This window comes from Rhipicephalus sanguineus, chromosome 9 (genome assembly GCF_013339695.2).
Source record: "Rhipicephalus sanguineus isolate Rsan-2018 chromosome 9, BIME_Rsan_1.4, whole genome shotgun sequence".
Lineage (NCBI taxonomy): Eukaryota > Metazoa > Arthropoda > Arachnida > Ixodida > Ixodidae > Rhipicephalus > Rhipicephalus sanguineus.
The window spans coordinates 134606412-134614771 of NC_051184.2; the positions used below are offsets into that span (position 1 = coordinate 134606412).

Here is an 8360-nt window from a genome sequence, read left to right on the forward strand (position 1 = left end):
CTTCTTTTCAGAAATTTTGAATGAAACTAAAGACACTTTCGAAAAAAATGTTTACTCCTAGTTTACTAAAAGGGCTTAAGATTGTTTCTTGGGATTTTTAGTGATGTGCAAAAATATATTCGACTGAAATTTCAGCAACATTCTGTTGCGGCAAAATGACAATTTCACAGCCACATTTCTCATAAATTTAGAGAATAAACCTGGACTTTAGCTAATATTGTGTAATGCTCGGTTCACGCAATTTTTTCGTGTGATTGTGTATTGCAGGCTTATGTCAGGTCTGGCATCTGGATTGGCAAGCAGGCTTCGGGGACGTTGGTCTGGGTCATGTCTGATTTGATGTTCTGGCATTTGGTGTCCGATGTCTTGGACAGTAGATGAGCTGAAAAAAAAAACCGAAGCACGACTGGAACTTTGTCCGAAAAGTCTTGGTGAAAGGAAAGGGCAACATCCTGCCCAGCCTCCACATCACAGAAGCTGTCGTCCCTTAAAGGTGAGTACTGCTAAGCACACTGTTCCAATGAAGAGCATATTTTTCAAATATTGTATTTTTTGGTGCATAACCACTGCAGGTGCAGCTATTGCTTGGTAATACAGTACTTACAGAAACCTATGCTGATGTAGAGTAATAACTTATCATAGTTGGCTTATCATAGTTTGCATGCAATATTGCTGCTGCAAATGTATAAACTATGTAATGGTTAACTTTCACTGATATAGTGGTGTGTTTAAGGTTTAACACAAAAAGGGACATTGCAGTATGTGTTCGCACTTATTCCAAGATCAACTGTAGTAGTCTGTTTTGTTAGGATTGAATTAAAATTTCATTCATTCTGTATGCAGTGCGGCAAGCACGAGCATAGCAACAAAATCCATTATGCTTGAGGTGCATCCCTTGAACACAAGAGCTGCACAATTACATTAGCAAAGAAGAATGAGTAGGAGCGACTCTGTTATTCTTACGTAACTTTGGTGCACTTTCTAAAATATGATAAACCAGAAAGAATCCAAGCCCAACTGTTTGTAATTGAGAATCTGTGTTGATCAGAATGCTTTAGGCAGTTAATTACTTGTTGTATGATAGAACACTCAAAACGGCTGACATGACGACAGACCAGACAGACTTGTTCAGCTTTCCTTGATGCATGTATACGCATCTGACGTAGAGGAATCTGCTGCTGAGTGATAAGAGGTGCTGTTTGATTGAAACGTGTCAACTGCTGCCAGATGCAGCTGATTGTCCCTAGCTGGTTGTGTGCAGCGTGTCACCTACTAAGCTCACGTCGTCACTGCCAGGGTACTTGTTAGTCGTGGGAGTGTTCTTAGTGACGCTTCTGCTCCTGAATATGCATAGTTGTGGAAAGTACCATATTGGGTCAGCGTGGCGACAGCGAGCTGCTTTTGTTTATGCAAGTGACATGCATTCCTTCAGAAAGAAACAGCAGTGAACAGCCGCGCAGCGCGTGTGTCATGTTTCGTAATAAAAGCCTGCACTACATTTACAGCAGTGCCAATAGCTCTATGCCACACATGCTGCCAAGCAGATAGCTGCACATGTTTATTACAATATAGTTGTCAACGATGTGTCATTCTGGCATGTTATCGGAAACCACCATTTCACTTTGGTGCTTTTCAATGTTTAGTAGTGAAAGCATTGCTCCACTTGCACCAAAGTCGGAATAATTAGTCGACTAGTCTGTGGCACGTTGTGACGTCAGCCATGTCATAAGTTGAGGGAAGCTGTTAACCTTTATGCAACAAAAAGTAATCACAGTGCGCACTCTCCACTGGTATAGGATGAGCCACTACGGTTTAAGTTAGTGAACAGGTCCTGTAGGGACTTGGTTGGGGATTCATTGTGACTACGTTTTAACTGCTGGTACAGTTATGACCCTGTCACACGGCAAATCTAATGTCATTTACAACAAATGACATTAGGTGAACTTAATGTCATTTTACCTGCCTGCTGTCACACGACGAAAACAAATGTCATTTTAAAATGATGACCATGGCCTTAGCCCTCCTGAGCCGTGACGTTGGGACAAATAAAAATCTATTAAAACTTGCATCTCACATGCTTGTATCCTCGAAAATAATTTTCTATTACTAAAAAGCTGCTGGAAGAATATAAACGCAGCCGTTTTACACAACTTGCCACAGCTGTGCGACACAAACGAAGTCAAGCCAAGAACCAATCGAAAACCAACATGGCCGACGATATGACCGGGCGTTGGTACTATTGGTACAGTGAACTAAAGCGTAGGAGCACAACTGACACTCCGGCTGCAGAAATGAGACGGCGGCAGCTAATTCGTGTAGTCACCACCTTGATCACCAAAACACGTGCAATCGGACTATCAACACCCGCGATACGGGCAACAACAAGACATCACAAATGAAACATGGCCGGCGTCCAGCCGCTGTAGTTGAGAGTAGCTTTCTTTTAGAAACTTTCGCGTGTGCTGTTACGTGATCAAACCAGTAATAAGTTAATCTAGTAAAGAATAACATATTTACGAATTACAAAAGTTACGCATACATAAGTCAACAGTTATCTCCCTAAAAGGTTCCTGGCGTCGAGACTACGCATTCGGTCCGAAATCGAATGCGAATGTGTTTCGGGAATTCATTCGACAGGAAATGTCATTTTCATCGAATGGCATTAGTTTCCCCGTGTGACAGCAAACAAATGACATTACAAACGAAAGACATTAGCTGTAAATGACATTAGATTTGCCGTGTGACAGGGGATTTAGAGTGGGTGGATATTGTAGTGATCGAATGGATTTATTTACAAGGTGAGATGATTAGTGCAGTGCAGATTAGTGCAGTGCAGAGGACAGTCAGCCCAACAACAGCTTGCTCCTCTCTCGCTCTTGCACCTTCTCTCCTTCACGACTCCACCTCGGAGTGTGACAACCTCCCCAGGGGCAGACGAAGCTCTCTGAGGGCCGTTCCACACCACAGGTCCCAGCCACTTTGGCGACTATCTCAAATGTGTTCGAAAAAGTAGTGCTGATTTATTGCATTGAAAACGCTGAATTACTAGAATATTTTGGAGAGAAGTAATTTTTCAGTCACGTTAGAGCCTTTCGAATTTCGCAGAATGTCATCTGAGTGATGTTTGTAACAGAATTTATTCTGAGAGTATCGTGTCTCTTTTCAGTAGTGAATTTGGTTTACATATTAAAGCAAAGACGTTTGTACAAGGTGTTCGAAGGTCAATAACATTACTGCAATTTTTCTGCCATATATGTGTCCAGAAACTATGCCATAATGTTAAATGTTTGCATTTTTTCACTTTTAATATCGACTATGTCTGAGTATCTGAGTAATCAATACTTGCTCTAGGAAAGGTACATTTTGTGTTAAAAATATTTTCAGGCCACTGAAGGCTGCAAATCCTATAAGCAGAAATCACGAATTTGAGAAAATCTTCACGTTGGTCCACATTGAGATGCAATTTGCATCACGTGATGTTAAAATTAAAAATCTGCTTTGTGCCTCAATCTAAAGCAAATAAATAGTTCTTCTTATATGGCATGTTTTATCACCTTATTTCCTTGTTTAAAAAAAAAAAGGAAGAAAATAATTTTTTAAGTTCCCCGTTGACGGCTATCTTGTTCATACGGCAGCTTTCTCATTGTAGTTTTTCATTGACGTCAGTGGGGAACTTCGAAAATTATTTTCTTCCTTAAAACAAAAAAATGTAATGATAAAATATGCCATATAAGAACTATTTATTTGCTTTCGATTGAGGTATAAAGATGATTTTTAATTAATTTTTAATTTTTGAAGTCTTTTATGGTTAGTTAGGTCTTTTAAGGTTAATACCTTTTCTGTTTAACATTTATAACTATTTCCTTTGAGTTCTGGCAGAAAAGTTCCTTTGTCATTTCATTGTCATAGTATTGGTCATTTTGGCAAGTACTACACAATACTCTTGTGAGCTGCCACTGCTTGTTCATGTACCGGACCAAAATGTAACCTATTCATCTTGCCTTTTTGTTATTAGTATCTGTGCCCGCTCTGGTTTGGTTTTTTCTTGCAATAATTCATACTTCTTATAAAGTCTCGCAATTTTGGAAACCGGCTCATTTTTTTCTGCAGTTGACACGCAGATGCCATTGGCTCAGGAGGACAGCATCGACTTCGTTATTGGTCATCAAAGGACGATGGAAAGGTAATTTGAAGTCAGTGCATTGTTGAAGGATCCATGTACTTGTACATCTATTAGTAGTCGGCTATATCCAATAAAATATATTTATGGCTGGTTGCCTTAAAGGCTGAGATATAGTCTGGTGTATTCGACGCTAGGCCACGTGCATTGAAATTGGACATGCCAATGGCTACGGCAGCTAATTCCACAATCTATAGTGCTGCGTGCAGGACTGTAGAGTGGTGCATAACGAGACCGCAGCTCTGTGTTTGTTGTTGATGTACACTTTTAGTCGTTCCATGCTTGTGCACCTATGCTTTTTGGTTGACGCGCATGTTTTTTCTCGTTCGGTGCACTGTTTGACTATGCATCGAAAACTACTTTCTTCACAAGCATGGTGCTATCCTGTCCCTTGTAGCTGGGAAAAACACTAGCATTGGTATTAATAGGTTGTGTTAGAAACGAAAATGGATCATGTACATAAAAGAGTGGATTTCTAAGGCTTCCCAGGCGTTCCATGTGTCACGGCACTCTATGCTATCATTGGCCTACACGCACATGTGATTTGTAATCCCTTCGAGCAGGCAAACAATTATGCAATCGCTGGTTAATGTGAGTCAACCACGGATGTGCGTTCTGAATGCAGACCACACGCTGCCATTTTGTGGACTGACACTGCTGCGTGCAGTGAAATAGGGCATGTTCCATCTCTGCGCTGGCATGCCGATAGCAGCTGGGCACGCCAGCAAAGCTGTCAGGCCAGAATATAGGTTGTCCACTTTTAGTCAGTGTAGCTTAACTGCGTCACACGTGCTTGCACACGCGTGCTGTGCTGGACTCTATCTTGGGTTTACCTGCTCAAATAATTTCAAGATTGCCCTGTGCCTGAAGTAACACCTAAAGGTGGAGAAAGAGTGCGTTCCTTGAATTTAAGCCCAATAAAAGCACCTTGTCAATGAAGTCTCCTTGGGCGCTGCCATAGCTCTCACTGTCCTGTTGACATGCGTGACCCCCCAAAAATGCACTGCCAAGGCTGTGACATTGGCTTTCGTATTCTCGTGCAACAGCCCAGAAAGGAGGCGATCCTTCTCTCTGTTAAAAAGGTCTATGTGTGTTTTAAACCTGGGAGTGTTAATCAGCGCCACTAGTAGCCATGACGGCGAGCATGGAACACTTTTTCTGCCTGTTGGCATCACGTAGCACTTCCCTTGGCATCATTGTCTGTTAGTTCTAATTAAAGCAAGAGATTGTTATTTCTGAATAGAACAATGCTTCCAGGCGAGTGTTGAGGCAAGATTGCCAAAAATACTTGCCAGCAGTTCAAGGCTTCTTAACAAAACCAGCAACACGGCGGCACCTATATACCAGATTGTTGCAGCATGTCTTGTGCCACAATGGCAGTAAACTCGAGGGACCCTGAAACTTTGTGAGTGTTTAGGCCGCAGCATGTTCAAATTGTATGCATAATAAACTGGCGCACCATCCAGGCACCTAAGGACAATCGTGTTACTCTCCTTCTCGGCACTGCATTGCCTCCTTACCTCGTCGAATAAGCAGCTAAAGTGCAGCTGGCGACAGCGGCTCACTTGACAGGTTGAGCTGTGCTTCCCTCTTTGTGGCCTCTGAAATTTGCTCCAGCATGTTGCAGCATGGCTTGGCCATGCTGTGACATGCCAAAACAAAGTTGATTGCATAGGCCACATAGAAGCGCACGATCAAAACCTGCTCTGCTAGGAACTGCAATTATGTCCAGTACGGAAATTACGAAAATGTATACTGACAAGTAAAAAGTATGCGAGAGCAATCACAGGTAAGTTTGCAGACAATGTGGTGGTGCCTTTGGTGGTGAAATTACAGCTGCAGACGTGTTGAATCGTGGCGTTGATTTGAAAGCAAGAGGTGATGCTCACTGCACCGATGATATGAAATAATGTACTAGAATACTTGTGGCACCGCTTGCCAGTTGCCCTACAATATGTCTTACTATTTAGTTGTATTAAAGCGCCTTGGCTAGATTATTTCGTTTAACCTTGCAAATAATATGGGAACTTGCAGTGACGCCAGTGCATTTGGTTGCTTGAATCGTGATTGTTTTTTTTTTGTGCAGGCCTCTTCGGAGTCTACATGGGGTCTGCAGTGAGCGAGGACGAGGGAAGAAAAGGATGAAGGATGTGCGGCGGCACCTCTCCCAGAAACTGGCGGATTGCCAGAGAAAGTAGAACAATGCTCAGTTCGAACTATAAAAAATTTGAATGACATCCCCTAGGCATTTGTTGACTTCATTACCTGGCGGCTTTGTATGTTTGTCTAACAAACGAGCCCTTAATTAACTCCTCTTTTGTTCATAGTAGAACATGTAGTTTTACAGATTTTTCTATGGACAGAATCAAGTAAAAGGCAGAAAAAACTTGTAACACTTCATTCAAACATATGGTAATACACACTCCATTCATTATATGATGCCATATTTAAAGCACACCCAAACTATGGGCTTGAAGTGTGACTGGTGTGGCCGTAGCGCTACCTCTTGGTGCTGGTGTGCTCTGCTTCGTGGTGGTTGCACTAGGAGTGTTTCAGTTGAAATGCACATTGAAGCACACAAATTAGCCGACTTTTATAGGATCTTGCATGCTCGAACTTGTATCGCAGGGACTTTAGCCTGCAACGTTGCCTATGTTGGGTCGTGGTCATCTTGGCTTGGCCATGCTGTGATTTGGCATACTAAGCTGCATAAGATGGTTCCAGTGGGTGACGGTGGTTCTTAGATGATCGTCACAGGTGCAGCCGACTATTTTCCACTTGCAGCTCTGTGACCACTGCGGGAAATCCTGGGGCAGCAATTGGCCGCACTGATATTCTAGGGCAACAGCAATGCAGTCTGCTTGGTGGTTGTGGGCACAGACTGCTCAGACCTTGCTGATACACTAGAATTACACAAGGTTGGCAAAGTGTTAATGCTGTACAGCCTATGACCACCTTTCCTAGGCTGACACGAGTTCATGGCATCTGCTTGGAAACCTGTGGTCTCTTGCGAGTGGCTGGTAGTCTTCGAGCGCATGAGCAAGTCTTTTGTGTGTCTGGCAGTGTTTCTAATCTGGACTGTGTTCTGCAAAACGCCGCTCAGCAAAGGGTGAACACGTCCAGCCAACGGATATGATAAAATTAATGTGGCTCTCAGGGGTAGACAGTTCATGCTCAGGCAAACATCTTTGAGTGGAAACTCGTCAAGTATGTGAGTTGTGCTCGCTTCTCCAGCTGCTGTGGTTAGGAAGTGAATTTGGCTGCCACCAGCGATATTCTGGTGTTGGCCGCTGCGCCAATGAGTATGCATGCTTTTCATGTATGCATGACCAATTCAGTTTTTGCCAATTAGTGGTGCAGAAATTGCACGAAGCTTCAGCATAGGCTGTAAACTTCATATTATAGCATATTAAGTGCAGTTAAAAGCTACACTGCAAAACCAGAGTGGCCGTAGGAGTTGTATATTACATGTCAAAACTGAAGGTGCGTTTTTGTACTGGAACAATGCATGTGGTCAACCGCTGGCACATGCATATAATAAGCTAGTTATTTAAATAACACAGCACAGAAGTTTACCTTTCCCAGAAAGGCCTCGGCCAGGGTTGTGGTGAAGCCTTACAACTACACATTGCAGCATAAGAATAGGCCGCCACCAGGGGCTTAGCCAGAAATTTTTTTCGGGGGGGGGGGGGGGAGAGGGTTCAACCATGCTTTTTGTATGCTCGTGCGTGCGTTTGTATGTATGCGTCTATATATACGCAAGCAAAATTGAAAAATTTCGGGAGGGCTTTAACCCCACCCCCCACCCCTTGGTTACGCCCCTGGCCGCCACAACCCCTCCGTACGTGGAGGCGTTCGAGGAGGAGGAGGAGGAGCCCCCTCCCGCGTTGCAGGTGCAAACAGACCGACAGAGGTACCCACAGACCGACAGTCCCGATAAACCCGACAGTCCCGATAAATCCGATAGACCCGACAGACCGACAGTCCCGATAAACCCGATAGTCCCGATAAATCCGATAGACCCGACAGACCGACAGGCCAAAATAACATATTGCTTTCAGGCCGACAGACCGACAGCCTGTCGGATTTTTTGACTGGGTACTCACGACGGCGGCCACATTCTCATGGGGCTGAATTCTTGCGTATCGTTTATTGGCGCACGCTATGTAAATACCATGCC

General features: G+C 43.5%; 1 long non-coding RNA gene across 1 annotated transcript; it reads left to right on the plus strand.

Annotated features, from left to right (window-relative positions):
• Positions 1-379: 379 nt before the first annotated feature.
• LOC119404396 (uncharacterized) lies at positions 380-6674 on the plus strand. Its single transcript, XR_005186277.2, has 3 exons — positions 380-493; positions 4111-4183; positions 6267-6674. It is a non-coding gene; the product is annotated as an uncharacterized LOC119404396 (long non-coding RNA).
• The last annotated feature ends 1686 nt before the right edge of the window (positions 6675-8360 follow it).